Source organism: Typopeltis vanoorti, chromosome 21 (assembly GCF_054136105.1).
Source record: "Typopeltis vanoorti isolate ZY-2024b chromosome 21, IOZ_Tvanoo_1.0, whole genome shotgun sequence".
In the NCBI taxonomy this organism is placed as follows: Eukaryota; Metazoa; Arthropoda; class Arachnida; order Uropygi; family Thelyphonidae; genus Typopeltis; species Typopeltis vanoorti.
The window spans coordinates 29,602,918-29,617,722 of record NC_143569.1 but is presented as its reverse complement, the minus strand read 5'-3'; the positions used below and the strand labels follow the sequence as shown (position 1 = coordinate 29,617,722).

The following is a 14,805-nucleotide window of genomic DNA, read 5'->3' as shown; positions in this document are numbered from 1 at the left end:
ACGATTCCTTATGTTATCTTGATCTTGTCACTAGTGGCCGGTATACTACTCACAATATTACACAAGCATATATATATATATATATATATAATCATACAAAAATGCTTTCTCTGAGCTTAGATTTCGCTTACTATTTATTTGCTTTTAAACTAGATTTAAAAATGAAGCATCGCATTTAAGTGCTCATATCTTAAAATTGTAATTTACTTTTTTTCAAAATTCATCACTGTGAACTCTTGTTCTGATTTGCTAAGAACAAAAGTGACTAATTATACAGTACATCAAAGCATACCGCCCTCTTGTTTACGTTTAAGCTTTTGCAGGATCTCTGCTACTTCTTTATTCAACTCAGCAGTAATTCAATGAACACTTCTGATAATTTTTTCTTTTAATGGTATTAAGAATTTTTGTTTTTACTAGTTTATGTCAGCGGTAATTTACTTTACTTATTTTTTAAGCATTGAAAGCAATATATATAAACAGGCGGTCCCTGGGTTAAGGATGACTCGGCTTACGGAATTCCATACTTAAGAACGGCTCCCAAGGCTCCCCATAAGGATAATTAATAATTAAATAATTAAATTAATAATTCGGGAACCAGTTTCTTCCGAGCGTGTAAACAAACCCGCATGGCGTAATCAGTTCGTTGGCGCAGCATTTTTACGCTCGCGGCTAGTTTCATTAGTCTCAAGGTTGATTTAATCATTTCAAAAATGAGGCAACTATGTAGCTGCAGCAACTGAATTTCCTGAAATGTTGAAGAAAATTATTGAAGAGGAGGTGTTATTTGCCACACAAATATTTAACGTAGATGAAAGTGAATTATTCTGGAAAAAATCCCTGAAAGAACTTACATCTCGAAAGAAGAAAAAAATGCACCAGGACATAAAGCAGCAAAGGACAGACTAAACTTATTGCTTGGGAATAATGCATCAGATTTTAAGCTGAAGTCTTTGCTTTACCGCTCCGAAAATCCAAGACTACTTCGTCGCATTATTAAAGCAGTTCTTCCCGTTATTTGGAAGTCAAATTTAAGGGCCTGCGTCACACTTGCCATGTTTGAAGATTGGTTCTTGAACTGTTTTATTCCTGCTCTGGAACATTATTGTTGGGAAAAGAAAATTCCCTTTAAAATTTTGCTTGTGCTGGGCAATGCTCCTGGACATCCAACATCTTTAGATAACCTTCACCCTAATGTAAAGGTCGTATTTTTACCACTCAACACTACATCATTACTACAGCCAAGGATCAGGGAGTCATTTCTGCATTTAAGGCATATTACTTACGGCCAGTGGCGACTCGTGGCTTGAAATCGTGGGGATGATGCAACTTCGAAATATACATACTGTAAGTACAGTGTATACGTGTTTGGATAAAATATCAAAATTATGGTAAAAATTTAAAAAAAAAATTAAACATGAAACAATATTGTTTATTATCGATAAAATTGTACAGTTTGGCATAATTCAAAATTAAAAATAAAATTCATTCCTTTAATTCTAATTAAAGGAATGGATTTACAATTTTTGGACATTACATTTAAATCCTTTAATTGTAATGTCCACATATTTAAAGAGACGGAGTAAACACGATAAGCACTACGAACACTCTACTACTGGCGCAAACTGCATATAAACAATAGTGGAACTGCGCGACGGACAGTGCCGCATTGCGCTAATAGCTCGCATCACACTATGACGTGCATATGCGTGCGCGCGTAGCAATATGACACTATTGCGTCCTTCTGCTAGCGTCCTTCGCCCTCATAAGTGCTACAAGATGGATTTTTATTATTTTTTATACAAAATAAGAGAATTGTATAGGATTGCTGACGATGAAATTAAATATTACAAGCAAATATAAATAAATTAATAAATATATTTAGATATCGAGAAAAATTGGGGATGCTGCATTTCCGCAGTGCCTATGCACGAGTCGCCCCTGCTATGGCGTACATTCCCGCAGGCAGTCAGGGCTTATGGAAGATGATATGATAGCCTCGAGAGAGTTCTGAAAGAATTATAACATCTATGATGCCATCAAAAACATTGTTGATTCTTGGGAGGAAGTGAAGCAATCGACAATTAAAGGGAGAGGGGGGGGTGTAACAATTTCGTCCTCAATTTTGTGATGATTTTCGTGGCTTCACAGAAGATATCGCTGAAGCCAGAAAAGCTGTGGTGGATAGTGGCAATGCACCGCAATTGTACAATGAAAATGATGTCATTGACTTACTAGAGTTCTATTCACAAGAATTAACCGATGAAGACCTTATGGAGATAGAGAAGCAACAGATAGAAACACAAGAACACGAAAATCAGAAGATTCAGAGCCAAGAAAGTTAAAGTTTACGACAAAAGAATTAGCTAAAGCTTTTTGTCTCATTGAAGCAGGATTTGCTAAGTTTGAGAAGCAAGATCCTAACATTGAGCGATTTACAAAGGTTCATCGTGCAGTTAGTGAGAACATCAGCTGCTGCTACAAGACCATTTATGATGAACAAAAGACTGTGCAAACTATCCTAGATACCTTTTCCAAGAAACCGACTTCAGTGGTAAGCTCCCCTCCAGCAACAGAATCAAATCCTGATTCTCCAGCATCTACTCCATCCTCTGCAGCAGCATCTTCATTATCATCTTCCGATTAATGTTAGCCTATCTTCTTGCCTCAAAAATGTCCCTTCCAGTAAGCGAGACACTGATGCAACATTAGGCGTGTGTTACCCTTTAATATTCTTTTTTTGAAAATTCTCCTATCTAAACTTTTTGTATGAGTTTGTTTTTATGTTCGGTTTGTTTGAATTAAAAGAAAGAGCACAATAGCATCTGTAACTTATTATTGCAACACATGGATATTATTATTATTATAGTATTATACTGTCCTAGCGGTTAGCCTAGTGGCTATGCGCTTCGCAACCATAAGCCTGAGAAAGGAGTGTCCTGGGTTCGATTTCCGTCGCCGACGTGAGGAGCTTAAGGATATTTCTCAGACATAGCCAAGTTAGCCGGTCTTGGGCGTGGAAAATAGGGTTTTTCCTCCCGCAATCAGGCAAACTGACCCGTGAACAAACGCAGCTACAGCCATAGAATATACCGGGAGGCTTAGGACTAGTTACCTTATCCTCGGGACGGGTATGATTTAGAATGGCTTAAGAATGGCTCTATAACAGGTCAGTAGGCTTAACACGTAGAAGGGAGAAGAGTATTACACTGTATTATTATTGCCACATATGAGCCATTATACTGGTAGTATTACTGTTATTATTATTATTATTATTATTATTATTATTATTATTATTACCGTATATGCGCTGTTAATCATGGATCCAAGTTACATACAAATCCGACCTAAAAAACGCTCTCAAGAACGTATTTCCCCCGTAACCGAGAGACTGTCTGTATATACAGTATGTAATGTGTGTGTGTGTGTGTGTGTCATAAAGGATTTACTCGGCTGAGAGACTTTTTAAAATAAAAAAAAAAGATTAAATGACTTAAAGGCAAGAGATTAAAGTAAAAAAAAATACTATTTAATTAAGTAGATTGCACGACTAGTTTCGTCTTCGAAACTAGTCGTCTTCGGGCAGAGGGAGCGGTCCTCCCCGGGAGGCACGTTGAACCGTTTTGAACTTTTGCAGTTAATTCTAAAATATAGTCTCGAGAACTCATTTCCAAATATTATAATACTACTGCGAATTTTCCTCACAATTGCTGTAAGTGTTGCTTGTTGTAAGAGGAGTTTTTCTAAATAAAACAGATTAAGAATTATAATGTGGTTTACTTTAATGCGGTTCATACTTTAATGCGGTTCATACTTTAATGTGGTTCAAACTCCTGTTGTTAATTTAAACGTGTCACAAAATGACTCTTCTTGTCACGCTGAAGACAGTGATATATAATTCATCGAAATCGGCCAAGTGAAACCCAAATTTTGAGTGTGCTGAGGGTTGAGCAGAGTTCACCGTGGTCACTAACGGGCACAGAACAAAGGACGTCGCCATCTTTACAGTTGTCCAAGGGAAGAAAGGTGAGCCATGAAGTGCAACAAGTGCCTGAAGGAATTATCGTCCGACGGAATCATATAACCTGCAGGAAATGCCTTAGGAATCTTCACTTTACATGTTCCGGAACCTCAGAAACAACATGGCAACGCAAATCCAATGCCAAGCGAGAGGAATAGAAATGTCTATACTGCAGAGAGAAAAAAGAAACGCCGCCACCCACGACTCAACTGATTACGCCCAAGGCAGAATCGGACAATGAACTGAACAGACAAGTAAATACCGGTGAGTCTTATAATTTGAGTTCCGTAAATTTATTACTAGAAAAAGGTTTAGAAAATATAAAAACCAGCTTGGTAGAGCGTGTCCAAGAACTATTTGATAAACAGAATAAGCAAATAACAAAAAAATTAACGAATATGAATTGTTAAATTTAATAATTCAAAAGTCCAAGAAGTCTTAACGGTAAAAGACATTAAAACCAGCATTAACGCACTAACTGACAGGCAGCAAAAATTGATGAAAGACACATCGGAACTCCATCAAGAATTTAATTCGCTGAAACTACAATACGAAGTTTTAAACCAACAACAATATAAACAAGACCTTGTCATAAACGGTCTTCCAGAAACTGAATCCACAAAAAATCTCAGAGACATAGTTTTAAAGTTAAGCCATACAATTGACATCTCCCTACAGCATAATGATATTCAGACCATAAATCGGATTCCCAGGAAGAACAAAAAATAAGGCTTGCCCCGACCCGCACCAGTAATAATCCGTCTGACAAACAAGGCTACAAGAGACAATCTCATAAAAGGCAGCAGACTGAAGAAACCAGTAGTCAAGGATTTAAATGCATCGCAAGACAATACGCCAATCTTTCTATCTGAGTATTTAACACCTTTCAATCAGAATCATTTAAACCAAGCAAGAAAAGAAAAAACAGAAAAAAGTATCAATTATTATGGATCAAAGACGGCAAAATATTCTTGAGAAAGTCACAGACTTCAAATTCTATACAAATAAAAAGCTCGGAAGATATAGATAGGTTGCCAGAGTGAAACAAAAGACTCCAACTTAGTTCAATAAGATCTCAACACAACAAAAACGAATGTGAATTATCAGATAGATGTAATTACACCAGAATACATCAGTAATTGTACTTTCGAATCGCTTGATGCATGGAAACAACACACAGTACAAGCGAGAGGTCTCTCAATCTTGCATATTAACATTAGAAGCATCTGAAAACATTGGTTATTGTTACAGGCTTATCTGAGGAATTACACTGATATTATTGATATATTGATTCTAACGGAAGTATCCATAACTAATGACGAAGCGACTGCTTTCCAAATTACAGGCTTCCAACAACAGGCCACTAGATCATGCCTCCAAACAAAAAGAGGGGATGGAATATTAATATTTATCAAACAAAAATTAATAGCAAAAGAAACGGCCTATCAGTTTGAGCATGCTGAAACTCTTTGCCTCGAAATCACTAATATCGCCAATAGACAGCGTTCCATAATACTAAATGCTATTTACAGGCCACTAAACCTAAACATGATAAAATTCTTGCACGAACTCAATTGCTGGCTTTCACGCCCAGAAATATGCTCAACTGAATACCTAATGATAATTGGCGACATAAACATAAATATTGCAAACGAAAACCAGACAACACTGTACAATACCTAGACCCGCTATTCATGTATAATCTAATACCAACAATAACATCATGTACTAGAGAAGAAATATTTAGAAATACTATCACTGCCTCCTGTCTAGATCATATAAACGTCCGAGCATCACCAAACAGGTCCACTACATCAGTCATAAAGTGCAAAGTAGCAGACCATTACTTCACCGCTCTAAACCTGCACACCAAGACAATATCCATGCAATGTCCCACAGAAGAAAAGCGACAAAAAAAAACAATAATAGACGAAGAAATAATCAATCACGAAATAAGAAAAACAGACTGGGAACACCTGGCATCAGATTCAGCAGATATCTTATACAACAACATTAAACTCACACTGGAGGAAATATACATGTATAAGAAAGCTACAAAGAAATTTTCAGAATTCGTTCAAAAACAACACAAAATCCTTGGATAACACAAAACTTAATCCTAGAAATACACAGAAAGAACGCTTTATGGAAAGAATTAAAGCGATATCCAAATAATTCAGCTTTAAAAATTGAATATAAGATAACAAGGAATCGCCTTACAACACAGATTAGAAATGCAAAAAGAAGCTACTACAGAGACAAAATAACCTCTGGACAAAACAACATGAAACAAACCTGGCATCTGATCGATGAGATGCTAGATTGTGTTCCCAACATCACCACCTCCGAAACCATAAAACACAGCTTCATGAAAGACGTAAAACCTATCCAACAACTAGCAAATGACTTTAACCAATACTTTGCAGACTCCATCCAAGAACTGCACAGAAATATTTCCCCAATCACGAAACGTGACCCTCCACTTGGACCACAATCAAAACAGACATTATGGTTCCCAACCATAAAAGAAGCAGAACTTCTCTCTGCAATACTTCAAATCAAACCAAACAAAAGCCCAGGAATTGATGGTATAAGACCTAAAGATATAAAGCAACATGCAACTAGTTTAAGTCCTATCCTACTAAAATTAATAAATAAAAATATTTAAAACAGGACAGATACCAAGTACGCTAAATACCGCCATAATCACACCCATATACAAACATGAAAAAAGAAATTTAATCAGCAATTACAGACCCATAGCAACATTACCAATTATCAATCAAATTATGGAGCGGATAATACTGAAGAAACTCACAGCATACACAGAGACCTTTCATATTATCCCCAAAACACAATATGGTTTTCAGCAAAATAAGGGAACAACATCTCTCTTGGAAGACTTTACAGACGTAATTAATACCGCCTTAGACAAAAACAAAATTGCCATGGTAGTCTTTATTGATCTAACTGAAGCATTCGATACACTCACACATCAAACCTTGTTAGAAAAGCTGAGGCATGTTGGAATAGACGGGCCTCTTCACAGGTGGTTTACAAACTACCTTCAAAATAGAAAGCATATCGCACGTATCGGGTCAAACCGAAGCAGAGAGCTACCAGTAACCTGTGGAGTACCACAGGGAGCTGTACTCTCCCCAACTCTATTCAACATTTACACGCACGATATTAATCAGCTACCACTCAAAGATAAGATATTCCAATACGCAGAACGATACAGCAATAATATCCATCCACAATAACGCAAGCATAGCCCAAACAAATATGCAACATGGCATAAATCTGATCATAGACTGGCTCACGAAAAACTCCATACACCTAAACTCAGAAAAGACAAAATTAATAATATTCAGAAATCCTCTGACTCGACCAGTTGATAACAAATATATAACCATCCAACATCCACTTTCCAACATAAAAAACACACAGAACAGCAAAACCACTACAATCACTCCGGTTAAAAGAATACAATACCTTGGAATTTACTTCGATGCAGATATGAACTGGAATAGCCACATAAACCATCTACACAACAAACTCCGAACAATAAGTGGCAAACTCTACAGGTTAAAAGACATAGTTCCCATAAGCCTAAAAACGCTAATATACAAAACCCTATGCCAAAATATACTAAGATACGCTACAACAACGTATGCTTTCTGTGCACCCTACAAATTAAATAGATTAATGTCGCTACGGTACAAAATGATAAAACTGATCTTTTGGGAACAAAGAGAAAAAACGACCTTATATAGATTGCAATGTCAGAACACAAAATACTGACAGCAAAACATTTATGTCACTATGCAGCTTTGCTAAAACATTATTTCGATGCCAACTACAGGACAGTCAGAAATACATACCATATAACAAGACCTCAGACAACTAATTATATCACATATAAATACAATTATCACTACGGAAAGGCCACGAGAAACTTCTACATCCCAGACATGATAAACAAATTACCTTTTGAATACAGAAACCTTACAAACTACAATAGGCTGAAAAGAGCTCAAAGGATATACTATGAACAAGAAACACGCACCCCAAAATACCATAGAAACTTTGCGTGCGTGCGTGCGTGTGTGTGTGGATTTCGTAGTTTCCCAACACAGCCAATAAATAATAACCAACTGGTGTCAACCTCAGATAAGCTTACATATAAGCTTCGAGGATGAAAGCAGAGAAATTAGTTCTCATTCAAGATGTATCATATCAAATGCATGTAATGCACGTATCACATGTAAACCAATGTATGTATTATATGTAAACAAATGTATGTAATGTATGTATCATATGTAAACAAATGTAAGTAATGTATCATATATAATCAAATGTAAGTAATGTATCATATGTAATCAAATGTATGTAATGTATGTAATAACTGTAACAAAAGTATGCAATATAGAGTGATTATATCCATTGATATTGTATATATAGAGTGTAAAATTGCAAAGAAACAACCATCTGTAATAATCATCATTATGAATATCATAGTAATATACGCCGTAAACAGTTATTATTATTTAAAAAAACTTTATGTACGAGAAAGTATTTTTTATGCATAATTGTGTTCATATAATGTATGTGAAAAATAACATTTTAGAATGTTGAAATTAAAGTTTTACTTCAAAAACAAACATAGTGTTTTAATTTATTTCCCTATACGTCGTTTTGATTTTTGTAGTATTTTTGGTGTGTATTGAGAGTGGCGGCAAAAGCTCTAGCTACACCACTGGTTTGAAGCCATCCGGTGTAAGGTGGAGTCTAAAGCTCGAATACATAGCGGGGTGTTGTTACATACCTGGTGCACCGGTTGCTAGTGACGAAGAAAGGAATCAGCAAATAAACACGATGGGTGAAACGAGTAATCATAATGGGGGACTTTAATTATCCGAATATTGATTGGGTAGCTGTGAAATCGCATGAAAAGAATGAAACTGAATTTATTGAGCTGTTGCGACACAAGTTCCTCAAGTTGCATGCGATAGAAGGAACTGCAGGTCAAAGGGTGTTAGATCTGATTATAGTTTCAGAGCGAGTTTCAGTTAAAGATGTAACTATTCTGCCTCCGGTCGGTGATAGTCATCATATGGTACTCACCTGGGAATTGGCTACGTTTTTATGAATGTTCCATTCAGAAAAGGTTATATGCTGAATTACAAAGCAGGAAATTATGATCACCTGAGGAGTATGCTGAGTTTTGCCCCATGATATCAGTTGTTGGATGGAAAGGACATTGACAATGCAAGGGAAGTGTTTAACATATACTTAAATAATGCGATATCAGAATGTGTCCCTAGAGTTCGAAGAATAAATAGAGTATGGGTGACATGGTAGTGTAATTTAATTAACCAAGAAGTGACCTACAAATGAACATTAAAGGAACAAAACTAATTATCAGATTCAGTTTTAAAAGGAGAGCCTTTTTATTTTTATTTGATCATTTTTTTTAGCTCTGCTCTGGAAATTCCTAGCAGGATATCGTCAACGACGTTGCAGTAGAATGTAGCAAGTAGAGAGCTCCGTTTCGTTAAAACTTCAATTAGTTGGTTACTTTCTTGACGAGATTCAATTAAATAATAAATAATCATGATAAATCTTACAGAAGGCTTAATATATATATATTTTGCCGATATCATACATGCCTCTATGTTTTTTTAATAGGTCAATCATCAATTATGATATATATATATATATATATTGGCAGACACACACAGATTGAAAAAAAAAAAAAAAAAAGAAGAAGAAGAAGAAGCGCGTGTCTGCTCGTCCATCATGAATAAGACTTACTGGTTGACGAGCAAAAAAAAAAAAAAAAAAAAAGCAGAAAGAGGAGTTTCCGCTTAATCGCAAATTTTATAAACCTAATACCGATTCTTCCTTTATTGCGCCTGTTGGGGCATGTCGGAACGCCTGTTTTATGGATTATTATTAATTTGTTATAATGAAATATGACCAATAAGAAGATAGGTTACGCATATTTCTTCTGATGCTTGACGAACGCATAATCGTACTGCGAACTAACCAACTTAATCATGACACGCGGATCTAAAATAGATAAGCTGGGGACAGCGGTAATTTGATTTTTTTTTTTTTTTCGTATTCAGTGATCGAATATATAAAAAGTTGGAAAGATGGGAAAGATTATTGCAGTTTGTTTCTTTATTACCTAAAATGTATAATTTCTTTATATTAATTCTATAAACGTAACCTAAATGTTTTTCAATTGCTTTCTGGGTTGCAGCTGTGTATACTTCAACGGCCTGTTCCGTACCACTAATGGAGTTTAATGTGACACATTAAATACTACTCACTAATGTAATTATTGTGACTGCACATAGTTAATGTATTAATGTGACAGTCCTAATAAGGTTTTATTTCATTGGAGTTTTTATGATTTGAAATGTTTTTACCCTCAACGTTTGCTTATAACGGTACAGAAGGAATTGTTCGACTTTTTCTCATGAGCGATTTAAAGACTATAATTGTTAGAACTGCAATCATGTGAACATGTTCATACTCATTAATAAAATACTGAGCCAGGATAAAGAGATACACGACCTATCTGTTTAGCCTGGTGGTGCTGTGCAAACTATGCATCATATCACTGAAGACTGCCCACATACTCCTTCCCAGGAAGCTTCAAGAACTTCCACTTACTCTCAAATAGTGCTATGAATTGGTAAACTGAACTGAGAGTCTATGTAGAGTTTTGCTCATCCTGTATTTTTACCCATACGCTAAATAAACAAATAAATAAAAATGGTCGTGTAATACTGCAAAAATTTATGCGTTTTTTCCCTTCATATGTCATAGACTGATAAACGCAATAATATATAATTAGTTTTATTTTATAGTGCGTTTTTAGTTTTTATTTTTTTAAAAAAACATTTTTATATTCTTTATTTGTTTCACATTTATTGTTTGTTTTAAACATTTATTTATTTTTATACTTTTATTTATTCTTACACAATTCAAAAAAACCTTGCTCTAGAGACCAAACACAGATAATTTTGTTTCAAACCACTTCGGGATTCCAGTAAGCAAAGGCTAGTCTCGAGCGATAAAATTCATCTTCAGCCTAAAACTTAACATACTACTTCAATTTGTTGTTAACACCCAGATAAAAATTAGCCCTACTTAACAAAGGCTTATAAATTGACCAGGTACGAGAGCAAACACGTGACTGTGATATTAGGTGACCATGCTGCTCCAGCCAGGCGATCACCTGATTAGTGAGATATTTGGCTGAGTGGTTAGTTTGCATAATTTTTAAGCCCTGTATATTATTATTATTATTATTATTATTATTATAAAAAATCTCCATGGAGTCAAAGACTCATCCCGAGAGGTCAGTAGTAGTCCAGTCACTTCTGACCTGATCAAGATCAAGATAAGATAAGGAATCGTGACGTGATTGGATGTTGAGATGATGACGTAATGTGTGTGTGTGTGACGTCATGAGTTTGGAATGTTATGAATTTCCCTGGGGGACATATGTGTCAGTGACGTCAGTTCTTGTGTTTTGGTTCACGTATGGAATTATGGGTGATGATAGAGATAAGGATTCGTGTCGTGATTGGTGGGACACTTCTGACCATATCAAGATAAGATAAGGAATCGTGTCGTGGGGGTGTGCTGCTTTCAGATGTAGATAAGCGCCGTCATTTGTTGTTGTCAATGAGTGATGTAATTTGTTAGTTGTAAATAAGTCACGTTATTGTTTTGAATGGAAAAGGGAGTAATATTAGTGGATAAGGATTCGTGTCGTGATTGGTGGGGGACTTCTGACCAGATCAAGATCAAAATAAGATAAGGAATCGTGACGTGAATGTTTGTTATTATCAGATGAAGATAAGTGACGTCATTTGCTAGTTGTAAATAAGTGACGTATTGTTAGTTGTAAATAAGTGAAGTTATTGTTTTGAATGGAAAAGGTACATATTAGCGGATAAGGATTCGTGGCATGATTGGTGGGATACTATGACCAAAATAGGGGTAGGGTGAATGTGCAGGGGGAAGCGACGTCAGTGTCTTGGATGTGTATTGTTAATGAGTTGTAGATAAGTAAATGGTTTGCATATGGCATTATGGGTGATGGATAGTGATAAGATAAATTTTGGAATGTTTGGAATTTCGCTGGTGCCCCCCCCCTTTTGTCAGGGACATCACGTGGTGTGTTGGGTTCGCGTATGTCATTGTGGATGTATTTAGAGATAACCAATCATGATGTTATGTGTTTGGAAATTTCTGGGAAAACATATGTCTCTCTATGATATCACATGGTGTTTTGGTTTGCCTATGGAATTCTGGGCGATGTTTTTGAGATAAGATATCTTGGAATTTTCCCAGACATCTCCTCAAGGAGATGGGCTTTGCATTAAGGGTAAATATTAAGAATAGTGATCAGAGCTTATTCGACCTTTACCACGAGTTGCCTAGGCTTGCACTACTTTACGGGTCACTTAGACTTGCATTACGTGCAGGCGCAAACTTGACTTATTTGTCTGTTTGCTTACTTGGGAAATGGAGTAAAAACCAGGTTTAAAATAGCTTCGTATCTTTAACATATATTATACATGTTAAAGATACCAAGCTATTTTAAATATAAACCTGGTTTTTTACTCCATTTCCCAAGTAAGCAAACAGACAAGTCAGTCAAGTTTGCGCTTGCAAGTGTTGCAAGTCTAGCTGACCCTCAAAGTAGTGCAAGTCAAGGCAACTCGTGGTAAAGGTAGAGTAAGCTCTGATCACTGTTCTTAATATTTATCCTTAATGCAAAGCACATCTCCTGGAGGATATGTATGATGCTATGTATTAAAGGCAAGGGGCCACTACCCACTACCTTCGATCTTTATTGAGGTCTCGTCAGTGGGAGCCAGGCTAAGAAATACTAAGTTTTAAGTAATGCAGAACTTATAAATATTTTACCAAAACAAGTTACCATAAGGTGCTTTGACCTTATTAAATAAAAAATCTCAGAATGAGAGATAGATGTAGCTTCAACAAAGCGGGTGCAGTTCCCCTCGCATTCTTCCATGTATAATTTTTGACTGCACAAACACTAAACTACTAACAGCCTACTGTTGACCGATAATATAAACAGTCGATTAACACATATTTTGTATACTACAATGTATTATATACTGTAGTCTTACAATAAAATAAGCTAGAGAAAAGAAAATGTTATTAAGAAAATCACAAGGAAGAAAATACATTTATAGTAAGTTATTTATCGATACCGTAATTTTACGTCGTCTGTCTGTCAGTACCTACATCAATAGTCTTATAAGATAACAAAAAAAAAAAAAAAACACTGTACATGTTATTACTAACACTAGGACATCAAGAATGAAAATATAATATGAAAAAGAAATTCATATTTATTTACAGGTATAATGCAATGATTCGTGCACTGATAACGAAGCAGCAGCAATCTGATTGCTTTATGTTAGCCTTGTGTAATATCCATAGGATTGCTTCACGGTAGTAGCCTAGCCTATACGCTAATGATTGAATCATCATAAATTTTTTTTTTATTCTAATTAATTAAATTTAACTAATTAATAACAGCTAATTTTATGCAGTTATAACTTAATACTGCATCTTTACGTTTGTTTACATTTCCCTCACTGCGAATGGCGCCATGTACGGTCTGTAAATGTTTGTGTGCGTAAGTTTTGATAAATTTTAACTTTTTTTTTTAATAATAGATTTGTGTATACTTTATGGCAGTAAATGATAAAGCAGACTATTATATACATATATTTTGTGCATTCATGACATACCTAACTTTTTCTATATATATATATATATATATTTATTTTTTTTTTTTCAGATATCTATCTATCTATCTATATATATAGAGAGAGAGAGAAAGAGAGAGAGACTCGCACGTGAAGAGTAGCTGCAAACTGGAAAACAACTGAATATTTTTTGTTTAACAAATATAACTTTCTAGGAAAATATTTTAACTTTAAGACAATACAGCACAGTTAATCGCTTTATGGAACTACTATTGGTTTATTGTGACATATCATTAAAAAATGGGAGTCTTGTACGGGTACATTTTTTGAGTGACGAGTGAGATATTTTTTTCTAATTTGTCGAGCTCTGTATATGTATATAAGGAAGCCAATGATAATACAGAACAATAATAATAATAAAAGCAGTAAATGCATTATGCTGTTTATAGTGAGAATTACCGTAATTATTTAGAGAGAATCATACCTTGTCAGTATCTTGAAGTGTTTTCGAAATCTGTGATACAGGTGGCGTCATTCTGAATGACTAATATTCGAAAACTTGGTTTCCGATACTTCTATAACTCGAGATGACATGACAGTCTAAAACTTATTATCACAATCAATGCTTATTTCCTACTGCGTAAACGAACGAACAACAAAACATAAAATGGAAAATATTTACAACTCACATCAAAATAACCACATTCTATGGAAAGTAATAATACGTATGCCCAAATGTAGCCGGAATTGGTCCTCTGGTGGCAGAAAAATTTTTGTGCTGTTCACAGAAACTTGTGACATCTCAAAAAGGAATCAAAAATACCAACCGAATAATAACAATAATAATAATAATTTTCATCATAAATAATTAAGTAAATAGTATTTATTTATAATGAAATCAATATTATTTATTTATTTATGATGAAGGACAACGTAGTTTCAGAAATTGAAACAAATTACGTCGTCTTAATAAATATAATAATAAAATATTTTTTATAATATTTATTTAAA

At 35.0% G+C, this 14,805-nt stretch overlaps 1 protein-coding gene across 1 annotated transcript in view; it reads right to left on the bottom strand.

Annotated features, from left to right (window-relative positions):
• Positions 1-14,376, bottom strand: part of LOC150094691 (uncharacterized) — a 326,662-nt gene extending 312,286 nt beyond the window's left edge. The window contains exon 1 of the mRNA XM_090411634.1: positions 14,279-14,376. The gene's annotated coding sequence lies outside the window, so the exon portion shown is untranslated. The remainder of the gene's footprint in view (positions 1-14,278) is intronic.
• Positions 14,377-14,805: the final 429 nt, after the last annotated feature.